The sequence below is a fragment of the Hetaerina americana genome, unplaced genomic scaffold (genome assembly GCF_022747635.1).
Source record: "Hetaerina americana unplaced genomic scaffold, ioHetAmer1.1.p SCAF_19, whole genome shotgun sequence".
Taxonomy (NCBI): Eukaryota; Metazoa; Arthropoda; class Insecta; order Odonata; family Calopterygidae; genus Hetaerina; species Hetaerina americana.
The window spans coordinates 926408-938748 of NW_027286752.1; positions in this window are offsets into that span (position 1 = coordinate 926408).

Consider the following 12341-nt stretch of genomic DNA (forward strand, 5'->3'; position numbering starts at 1 on the left):
ATTAAATAACATTTTACCCCATTTTATTTTAATTTTATAAATGAAAACATACTAATCAGCTAGGAATTATCTTAACATGTTACCTAGTGTCTATCCTTAATGGGCAAAATGTTTGTCTCCCTGAAAAATATGAAGAAATTAAATTACTTATGCTTTTTAAGAAGAAAATATTTTTAGGTTATGGTGATTATATATTTTTTGAATGCATAAGGAAATAATGCTTCCATTCTTGCTCTCCTTCCTTTTGTTTCTTTCGTAACTGGCTTCCCTGAGTATTTCACCAAGGATGCACCTGTTATCTATACAGATGAAACCTAATATCAATTAGTTAGGAATTAGGTTTTAGTTAGAAAGCTAGTTCAATTGTCAATGACATGCTGAAGTGGGTGTTCCTATAATAATTTAAACATCTAATATTTGATTTCATACCATGAAGTTACGTGCTGTTGAGGCATTAGATATCTATATGGTATCTCTGTAATGGCTTCAGTAAGTTTTCTTTGGCTTCTATCCATTGGAAGCTTGAATAATCAACTCACGTCTCTAAGTTCACTCAATATTTGCAGTGCATGTTTTCAGGAAAAGATGTTATTCTCAATAGTATCCAGTGATAATCTTAAAGCACTGTTATGCAAGGATGCATGCTCACAAAGCATTCATCATTTGAGCTATTGAGGAAGCAATCATTGAAATCTGCAGCAGGTTGATGCTTAGCTGGCAGAGCATCGGTCTGCCTGGTCAAAGGCCAACGGTTTTAAGTCTTTGTCAATAAAACTTTTTTCTGCTTGGAATCTGCACCCTAGTTTTCTCACCAATCTTATATTTGTCATTTAAATATAATAGTATATCTCTACCCTACACATATATCATTATGAAAATGTTTTAGCTTAAATTATCGGCGTTATAAAATTGACTTTTGATTCATTTTCTTTTGCATTCATGAACATATTCTTGCAATGGAACAATTTCAGAGTGTAAAAAGCATTCACCTTGACCGGTATCCCTTAGCTGTTGCATTGCAATGCACATTTAGCGGATAACTCCAATGAAAGTTACTGTTTAGGCATCTCTCACATTTTCTTGGAGTCTATTCTATTTTATCTATTTAAGTTCACCTGTTCCTTAAAATTTGGCAGGTATCTGTTAAAAATGCCTTTTCTCTTCGGGTATTTTGGCTGATCAATCTAACTTATGTGAATTAATTTAGTATATTTTTTACACTTTGTATGCTTCTGATGTCATTTAAACTACTGAGAACATAAAAAGTTTTAAATGACATCACTGCCTTGTCATAAGTTTTCCCAGGGGTTGCGTGCCATAAATGAACCAACCAAAGCTATTTTATATTCTGTAGATCTCTTGACAGTAAGAATTGATTGAATTGATTCTATTCACACATGATATAGGAAGGAAATTGGAGAAGAAGTAAATCAAATTGGTAACATAGAGATTCCAGTTTTGAAAACTGCATTGAAAAGTTTGGAGAAGTTCATTGACAAAAGGGAAAGTGGCAAGATGTCAACCACTGTGAAAAGTGAAGAGTAATCATGGATGTAAATACTTGTCAGTGCTTATTGTTTTGTGTTTTTGGTACTTGTTCCTTTTTCAACCAGTGTGATTTTATTTATGAGTTACATATTCAAAAAAAGCACAGTAATCTGGCTTATTCTTTTATTTGTTTGACATTTTATGTTGTTTACAAGTACTGTATATAATAACCAAATAAATAAAGTATATATTACATTTAAATTTGTACACATTTTTAAAATGTACACACTAAAGTAAATAAAAAATCAGTATGTTATTCAATAGCACAAGCATAAAATGTTTCTCACTTTCTCTGGTAATAACATTGAAAGTTCTCTTTTTCATTATTGATACGCTTGTTATAAAGTGATTTTTTATTGTCAAATGTTCATATCATCAATATTTTTCCAGTAGCATTTCACTTGTAGCATATGAAACATTGATATGGCTATAATTTGTGCTTTGTGAGTTATTATTATGAATGTCACAGTGATATTTTTTCAGATCTTGTTTGATTCTATTTATTTTGTTTGAGGAGATCTTCTTCTAGGTTTAGACCCTTCATAAGTTCCAAGTAATTTACTGCATCTCTCATTCGTATTTTACAAGCTCCATGTCCTTTCGTGATCTTCCGGAGTTCCTGAAACAGTAACGATTACTATTATGTGCTTGTTTAAACAATGAAATAAAGAAAATAAAACAAATTACTGAAGCTTTAGGGTGGTGCATTAAAATATGTTTTTTCTATTAAATAAGTCATCCTCCTACAAAATATTATTAATTATTTAGAATTTTTCTTATTTGTAATATCTAGCTATCTATTTCTTGATACCTAGAAATTTCAGACAGTTTTGTAGAGGTATACAGGATGCTTTATGGTAGAAGGTTTTTCTTTGATTTTTTACCATTCAATACCTCCATTAATATGTGTAGATTATTAACATAAGGATACATCACATTTTTCATATTTTAAAACTAAATAAAAACATGAGTTGACACAAGTTTTGACCTCATCACTTGTAGCTATTGTATGACTACCAAAGCATGGATTGGTCACTTGAAAAATTTAGAAAAAAGTCATCAGTTTTCAGTAGCAGGAACCCTTGTTTGAAATTTAACTTACTAAAACAATGCTTTATTTTTAGTGTATATAATTGATATATCATATGAATGGCTAATGTTATTTGAATTTATAATGCATCAAGTTTTTCCAATGATGATTGAGCATGGAATTTGACAATCCAATGTTTATTTGTGTGTAACTACATATTGCTGATTAAAAATGGATCATTTTCATCCTCTAAGATAATAATCTGATGTGATTTCAGATTTGGGATCATGTTATTACATTGACCAGTTTAATCCTGTAGAATCTTTCTATGAATCGTATTGATCAAGTCTGATGGAGACCAAAGTTCTTTTTTGAATCTTAAGATGCCTTACAATTAATCGTAAAGCCATCCAAATATAATGCTTGCAAGTCTGCTGACCTTGAAATTTTTAAAATGCTATTTTTTAGGTTTATGTATAAGTATACATTTTTGTGAATCTTAATTTGCCGCAATTCAATTTTGTTTACTCCTCTGGTTGACACGTTTTTCACATGCAAGCTACTCTTGACGTTTATTGAAAGGCATTTTCTTACATGTTTAGAGAGACATTATGCCATCTCCAGTGGCAATGGGATAATGTTCTCGGCTCCCAACCCAGAGGTCGTGGTTTCAATCCCCACCTACGTGGTTTTCCTCCATCTAGGACGTGGCTGTTTCTAATTGTCTTCCATTTAATGTTTAGGGGTTAGATAGAAGTAGGGACCAAGTAGTCTCAATCTTACCCCAGTGAAGGCTTAATAAATAAATGAAAAGAGGTATCTACTGGGTATGAAACAATCTCATTCAGATTTAGTGGAAACTGTGGAGTAGTAGTTTATTTTGTTTTCTGTTGTGGCTGTGGAGAAGTATTTTCTGATGGAATGGTGTAATGCATTTGAATGAAATATCTCTCCAACATATCTTGTAATTAGTGAAGAAATAAGTATCCAGGGTTAAGGAGTTGGGAATATTTTGGCTTCTAAATTTTACCTTCTCTCACTAATTCATGTTTTAGATCTTCACTTGTTCTTTTAGAGATATTTTTAATTTTAATAGTTTTAATATTAAACTTTTCACTCTGAAATGTATACTAAATCTGGGTATGAAGCCTAAATACAGTTTGTTAATCATACTTGATGGGAAAGTTAATATGGTATTTAAACAATTCATTTAGATACTCTTGTCCTAATGAATATCTATTCCTTTAGCCTTATTTGCTCAGATGTTTCAAATCATTGGACCCCTTTGGCAGTTTTGATTGCTACCTTAATGCATCCTAATCATTTTTTAAAAATTTATCTTTATTTTACATGAAACCAGACCCTAATGTCTCTCCAGATAAATGAAATTTCTAATGTAACAATAGCCTTCACTTGACTGATTGTTCTTAAAAGAGTTTGGACGACTTTGCATAATTCAAACTTCTTTGTAATTTTGTTTGGTGTGTTCTTTATATGGGAAATTCATTAATGGAAGATTCTGTAATCCACTTGCAATAGTGTCATTGATAGGTAGAAATTACTCACAGCACTGTTGAAAACTGCCTTTATATGAAATGATTAGTTTTGTGGTTGATAATCAGGCTGCAATGGAGACATGATTTGAATTTTGATCAGGTTTATATGCTGATGTAAATTAATTTGCTAATGCTACTAGTGACTGCTTTCAGGAGGAAGATGCGCAGGCTTATCCAAATTGAAAGGGGAGATGGTTCACATAAACTCCATTTTGCAAAATGCTACATTGTAGTTGTGGCGGCTCAACCCTTGGATCATCGTTGAGCGCCATTGCGAACGCGCCTTCGCCGGCAAGTGTTTTGGCTTCCGGCGTTCGCCGCCAGAGCCACTCTCACTCTAAGTCTCACTCTCTCTCTGACTGGCTCTGGACCGTCACGCGCGCCGCCATCGTGGTCAACCCAAGGACGTTGCTTCCTGGTGAAGGATTCTCTCCTGGCTTCGCCACCGCACGGCCGAATATTTACTGAATAATTACTGTTCAATCGCCTCATCAAGGTTTTAATTTTCTGAGCACAATAAACTTTGTTAATTGTAAGGAGGTGTCATTATTTCCACCACGATACCTCCTTCAATAGTGGTGACCCCGACGTGATTCATTTCTCCCCACGTGCTTAGCCGTGCACTGACCACGCCGTTACGGTCGATCCCGAATATCTGTACATATGCCTCGCTATGTGATCAGGCGACTCCTTGAGCGAGAGGAGATGGGCGACAGGAAGCCATCCCAGTTTCTCCGCCATCTCAAGGACTTGGCAGGCTCGTCGATGCCTGACGAGTTCATGCGGTCGCTGTGGCTCACCCGGCTACCCACGCCTCTCCACGCCATCTTAGCAGCTCAAGATGGCGTCGACCTAGACGCCGTGGCTTCCCTCGCCGACAGAATTAGTGAGGTGATACCCCGGGAACAAGTGCCCGCCCCTACCCACGCTCAGGTAAGCGAGGCGAGTTCCGACCCGCCATCTTGTTCCGGTGGATGCTCGGGCATGTTGGCCTCCCTCCTGAGCCGAATGGACGACCTCACCCGGCAAGTTGCGGCTCTTTCGGTGGCGCGGCACCCTCGAGAGGAACGCTCCCGTTTCCGAGGCCATTCCCGTTCCCGCAGCCAATCTCGCGGCTCTGAAGACGGACCATCAGGACGCCGTACGACGCCACAACTCTGCTGGTATCACCGGAAGTTTGGTGCCGACGCGCGGCACTGCACCCAGCCGTGCTCATTCCAGGTGCCGGAAAACACCGCGGGCGCTCGGTAGACGCGGCCGCCGACCTTAGCCCTACAGCAAGCCGCCTCTTCGTTACGGACACGACCACAAAGGTACAGTTTCTTGTTGACACTGGTGCTGACCTTTCTGTGTTTCCCCTATCGCTCGTCAAAAGTCCTAGACAGCGGACCGACTACCAACTTTTTGCTGCCAACAATTCCGTAATAAATACGTACGGTTGGGAAGTATTAAACCTAAATTTCGGTCTGCGCCGCGACTTCACGTGGAGGTTTGTTGTGGCAGACGTTGCACAGCCTATTATCGGAGTGGACTTTTTAACACATTTCAGTCTTTTGGTGGACGTTAAGAATTCTCGTCTTACAGACAGTTCGACGACAATTTCCGTCGCCGGAAATATTGTACGCCTCCCGGCAACGCAGATAAAGGCGGTAGTAGGAGAAACCCGTTTTCACGTTCTTCTCTCGCGCTTTCCCGAAATTACGCGTCCAGCAGGGACACCCGGTCATGCGTCCCACTCCACAGTGCATTTCATTCGCACGACCGCAGGTCAGCCGGTGTCATGTAAACCACGTAGGCTTGCTCCCGACAAACTTGCCGCAGCCAAACGGGAATTTGAATTAATGGTGCGATTAGGGACAGCCCGCCGCTCGGATAGCTGTTGGTCCTCCGCCCTCCATCTTGTGCCCAAGAAGGGAGACGAGTGGCGCCCCTGCGGGGATTATCGCGCGTTAAACGCTAGGACCATCCCCGATCGCTATCCTGTCCCCCATATCGAGGATTTCGCTGCATCCCTCAATGGTGCTCGTGTTTTCTGTTGTATATGTGTAATCAAGTTGCTGTTGTTTTGTACAAGGTTGGTAACATTGTCTCTTTTGGGCTGGCTTGAGCGATGTTTGTATGTGTTTGCTTTTGTTTTTGTAGAATAAAAGTAGGAAGTCGTTTTTTTTTAAACGTCACTTCCGGCCCCACGTTAAGTTGAACATGTCGTCTCAATAATTGCTAAAGATCCTAAATCCTGTTTCGTCACCACGCTGCAAGAAGATCACAACAGGTTATGGGCCCAGAATGTGGAAATAGGAGTGTGAGATCAGTTTGCATGAGATAATTAGGTTCAATTAAACTGATTCCGGCCTTGTAGTCAACCGAGCTGTACTCGTAAATTGTTGCCTCGTGTTTTGGATGACAAGTACAATGGAATCAAATGTCATCAACAACATCACGTACGGAGGTTCATTGCCTCAAATTGATAAATTGCGAGGATCGGTGAATTACGAGCAGTGGAAAATGGACGTGGAAATGTACTTGCTTCACGAAGACCTTTGGGACTACGTGGAGAGTGAAGTAGCAATGGACGCGTCAGCTCATGAACGAAAGCAGTCACAGCGAGCAAGGGCGAAAATATATTTGCTACTAGAACAAGGACCGAAAATGGAAGTCATGGAGTGCAAGACGGCCAAAGGTATGTGGGACAAGCTGCAGCACACCTATGAAGATAAGGGTGTGAACAGGCATGTCGCCCTTATAGACCAGCTGTTCGACATCAATTTGGGAACGTGCACAAATATGGAGGACTATGTTCAACGTTTCACAACAGTCGATGCGAAACTAAAAAGCATTGGCAAGAAGATTGATGACGAGCTGCTCGCGGTTTTGATGCTGCGGGGCCTGACGGTTGAGTACAGACCGTTTCGAATGGCTCTAGAGAATACAGTCACAGGGGTCATCAAGTCTGACCTAGTGAAGCAGAGGCTACTGCAGGAAGGGTACAAACGGGCCACAGATTCCAAGGAGCAGCAGGTTGTATTCTATGCCAAGCGGAACCAGAGGCATCAGGGAGAGTGCTCATCGTCCTCGGAGCAGAGTTCGAGTACGTCCGGGGCCAGAGGTAAGCAGAACAAGAAGTCCACCTTCGATCCGAGAAAGGCCAGGTGCTTTAAGTGCGGAGTGATCGGGCACATCAAGAGCGATTGTCCCGAGGAAGGGGCAAAGGTGTCGTGCGGGAACAGCAAATCAAGTGGGGGTGCCAAGAAAGGGAATCCAGTTGCCTGGTTGACAGCCCTTCGTTGTGAAGTGGGGAGTCATAAATGGTACATTGATTCTGGGGCGAATTCCCATATGGCAAGAACTACGGAGTACTTTTCAGATTTTCGACCAGATGCAAGTGACGAAGTAACAGTTGCTAACCATGACAAAATCAAAGTGTCAGGTATTGGTAGTGCATCAATGGATTTGATTCAGGGAAGTACTGCCACCATATCAAATGTTAATTATGTGCCAGATCTTTCAACTAATTTGTTGTCTGTAAATAGGTTAGTGCAAAAGGGTACTGCTGTTTTATTTGATTCATCTGGGTGCAAACTATTTGATGCTGAAACTTTACATGTAAAGGGAGTCATTCAAGCCTCGGGAACAGAGGAGAATGGGTTGTACAGTCTAGATTTAAAACAGTGTACCTCAGGTGACAATGTTGTCAGGGAGGGTGCTGTGGGATTAGCTGCAACTACTGAAGGGAATCATTCTCAGCTATTATGGCACAGAAGGTTAGCGCACTTGGGGCATAAAAATATGCAGACATTAAGGGGGCGTGCCAGTGGTCTGGATTATCCATGTAATAAGCCTCTTCAACCGTGTGTGGCATGTGTAGAAGGAAAGCTTGTTAAAAAACCTTTCACTGTGGGACCGAGAACGGAAAGGGTGAGTGAAAAGCTGAGTTTGGTGCACTCAGACCTGTGTGGTCCAATGGACCCTCCTGGCAATAGGGGAGAACTGTACATGCTCACATTTATTGATGATTGCACTAGAAAAATTTTTGCCTTCTTCATTAAAGGCAAGGAAACACATGTTATCCTAGAATGTTTCGTAACCTTTAAGGCTAGGGTAGAAAATGAAACGGGGAACAGGATTAAGTGTTTGCGGACGGATAATGGTAGTGAGTACATGGGGCGGGCTCTGCAAGAAGAGCTTAGAGCAAAGGGAATAAAACATGAGACAACGATACCATATAATCCTGAGCAGAATGGGCTAGCTGAAAGGGCAAATCGCATCATTATAGAGAGGGCTAGATGCATGTTATCCGAGTGCAAGTTACCTAAGAGCTATTGGGTTGAAGCATGTAAAACAGCTGTGTATTTAAAGAATAGAGTACCAGCTAAGGGAATTGGGAATGAATTACCTGAGGAGAGATGGACAGGTCATAAGGTTGACCTTAGTCATTTGAGGGTGTTTGGTTGTATTGCCTATGCTCATGTGGCCAAGGCCATGAGAAAAAAGCTAGATGCCACATCCAAACGGTATTACTTTGTCGGATATTGTGAGGAATCCAAAGGTTATCTCCTGGCGAATCCTGAAAACATTGGACGAGTAACAAAAGCGAGGGATGTAGTGTTTTTTGAGGACAGTTTCAGGGAAGAGCATTTAACTGGGAAAACATTGAGGAATACAATTATTCTGCCTGAACTTTTAGGGGGGGGCGTGTGTTTCACCTCCCAGCCCCAGACAGAGGTCAGCATAAATGATCAGGCTGAAACTAATGAAAACACTAGCACAAGTAGTGAGGGTAATAATGATACCTCAAACATTGAGACTGAAGGAAGTGGTCGTGTCTATTGTGGGCAAAATTCAAGCTCAGGTGATGATAGCCAGAGGGAGGAGAGTATTGATCCGGGAGAAAGTAGGTATCCTGTTAGGAATAGAATACCAAAGGAATTTCCAGATCATGTTTTATTTTTGGCATCAATTAATTCAGCCTGTAATCAACCAATGTCTTTGTACTGTGATCCTCAGACTGTTCAAGAAGCTTTGTCTTCAAATGGGGATGAATGGAGGAAGGCCATGCAGGAAGAATGGGAAGCTTTAGCAAGGAAGGGCGTCCTTTCTTTAGCTGATTTGCCTGAAAACAAAAAAGTTGTAAAATGTAAATGGGTTTTCAAGCGAAAGGTGAATGCAGCTGGGGAAATAGAGCGTTTCAAGGCAAGGCTGGTAGCAAAGGGTTATTCCCAGGAGTATGGTATTGATTACCATGAAACATTCTCTCCTGTAGTAAGTTATTCTGCCTTGAGATTGTTGATTGCATTGTCTGTGGAGCTAGATTTAAATATCACTCATCTAGATGTGACTGCAGCCTTCTTGAATGGTGATCTTAAAGAGTCAATTTACATTGAGCAGCCTGAAGGTTTTGTAATTGAAGGGGCGGAGAGTAAGGTGTATTTGCTGCATAAGGCAATATATGGTTTAAAACAAGCATCCAAGGCATGGTATGACAAATGTCGGAGTATTTTTAAAGGTCTTGGTTTCAAGAATTTGACAACAGAATCATGTATTTATGTTAAGGGTATTGGACTTGATATTTGTGTAATAGCTGTATATGTGGATGATTTTTTGGTGTTTTGTAAGAATGGTGACACTGTGAACAAGTTAGTTTCATCATTAAAAAACATTTTGAGCTGAAAAATCTTGGAGAGGCCAAAAGTATTCTAGGGATGAGGTTAACTAGAACCAGTGAGGGAATTGAACTGGATCAGGAAGAGTACATCAAAAGCATGCTGGTTAAGTTTAACATGTCTGATGCTTGTGCAGCCTCTACACCCATGGAAGTTGGGTTGGATGTAGCTCCTGGAGATCCAGATAAATGTCCTGATGTACCTTATCAAGGATTAATTGGTTGTTTAATGTACGCAATGACCTGTACTAGGCCTGACATTGCTTTTGCTGTTTCAAAATTAAGTAAGTTTAATAATAGCTTTAATATGGAACATTGGAAGTTGGCAAAAAGGGTTTTGAGATATTTAAAGGGCACATCAACGTATCGCCTTGCCTACTCAAAATCTGGTGGGTTCCTTGAGGGCTATGCTGATGCAGATTTTGCCAGTGATAAGATTGATAGACTATCTCGTACAGGGTATGTTTTTAAATTTGCTAAAGGGGCTGTAGCATGGGAAAGTAAAAAACAATCCTGTGTGGCTTTATCCACAACGGAAGCAGAGTATGTCAGCCTAACTGCTTGTACCAAGAAAGCTATTATATTGTGTCGAATCCTGAGGGAAATTTTGAAACAGGATTGCAGAAAAATATTTGGCACAGAATCTGTGTGCATGTATAATGACAATCAGTCAGCAGTTAAGAATGCCAATTGTGTTGATGTAAAGGAAAGATCTAAGCATATAGATGTAAGGTTCCATTTTGTAAAAACAGCTGTGACAGATGGTAAAGTGTTTGTGAAATTTAAGTCAACACATGAGATGCCTGCAGATATGCTAACTAAAAGTTTATCTAAGAAAAAACATTTTAACTGCATGAAGGATGTGAATGTCTGGGGCAACTAGATTAAGTGAGGGTGTTGTATATGTGTAATCAAGTTGCTGTTGTTTTGTACAAGGTTGGTAACATTGTCTCTTTTGGGCTGGCTTGAGCGATGTTTGTATGTGTTTGCTTTTGTTTTTGTAGAATAAAAGTAGGAAGTCGTTTTTTTTTAAACGTCACTTCCGGCCCCACGTTAAGTTGAACATGTCGTCTCAATAATTGCTAAAGATCCTAAATCCTGTTTCGTCACCACGCTGCAAGAAGATCACAACATTTTCTCCACCATTGACCTCGTGAGGGCATATAACCAAATACCTGTGAACCCGGAAGACATACCGAAGACTGCAATCACGACCCCCTTTGGGTTGTTTGAATTTCCCTTTATGTCATATGGACTGCGAAACGCCGCACAGACTTTCCAACGTTTCCTCGACGAGGCACTCAGAGGTCTCTCCTTCTGCTACGTCTATTTAGACGATATTTTGGTCGCCTCCCAAAATGAGGACGAACATGAGCATCACCTGCGTGAGCTTTTTGGCAGATTAAAATCATACGGTGTGCTCATTAATCCTGCAAAGTGTGTTTTTGGTGTTCCCAATGTCAAGTTTTTAGGATATAGTGTAAGTGCCGAGGGTACAACGCCTTTAAGTGACAAAGTGAGTGCTATCGCCGACTTCCCACTCCCTGTGACGGTGAAACAGCTCCGCCAATTCTTGGGGATGCTGAATTTTTATAGAAGATTCCTTCCCCATGCCGCCGACTTACAGGCCCCCCTCAGTGAAGTGCTACGCGGTGGTGTACACGGCCGCGACAAAGTGGATTGGACGCCCGAACTGCGCCTTTCTTTTCAGCGGTGTAAAGACGCTCTTTCGAACTTTGTGCTTCTCGCCCATCCGGCCCCCTCCCTTCCCCTCGGCCTGTTTACCGACGTCTCAGACTTCACCCTGGGAGCTGTGCTCCAGCAGCGCACTGAAGCGGGTTGGCAACCGCTTGGTTTCTTCTCCAAAAAACTAAGCTCGGCCGAGAGAAACTACAGCCCTTACGACAGGGAGCTCCTGGCGATTTATCGGGCGGTCCGGTATTTTCGCCACATGGTGGAGGGTCGGAATTTTACAATTTTTACAGACCACAAGCCGATAGTGTACGCGTTCCAGCAAAAACCTGACAGATGTTCGCCCCGTCAATTCCGCTACCTCGACCTGATCGCCCAATACTCGACAGACATTCGTCACGTAGCCGGCGCGGATAATGTCGTGGCGGACGCTTTATCGCGCATCGATTCCTTGTCCTCCGCGGTAAATTTTGAGGAGTTAGGCCGTGCACAGGAGGCAGACGCTGAACTTGCTGCGCTCCTTAAGAACGAAGAGTCTTCCCTCAAGCTCAGAAGACTTCCTGTTCCCGGTTGTGCTGTGCACTTGTTTTGTGACACTTCCACCCCTTGTGCTCGCCCATACGTCACTCCCACATTCCGGCGTCAGGCGTTTGATTCGCTTCATAACCTGGCGCACCCCGGAGCGAGAGCGACGATAAAACTCGTGACATCGCGTTTCGTGTGGCCCTCTATTAGGAAAGACTGCCGCGAATGGGCACGCGCGTGCATCCCGTGCCAACAGGCAAAAGTGACTCGTCATGTTGCCTCCCCTGTGCGCAGTTTCCCGTCTCCCGGACGGAGATTCGAGCACGTCCAC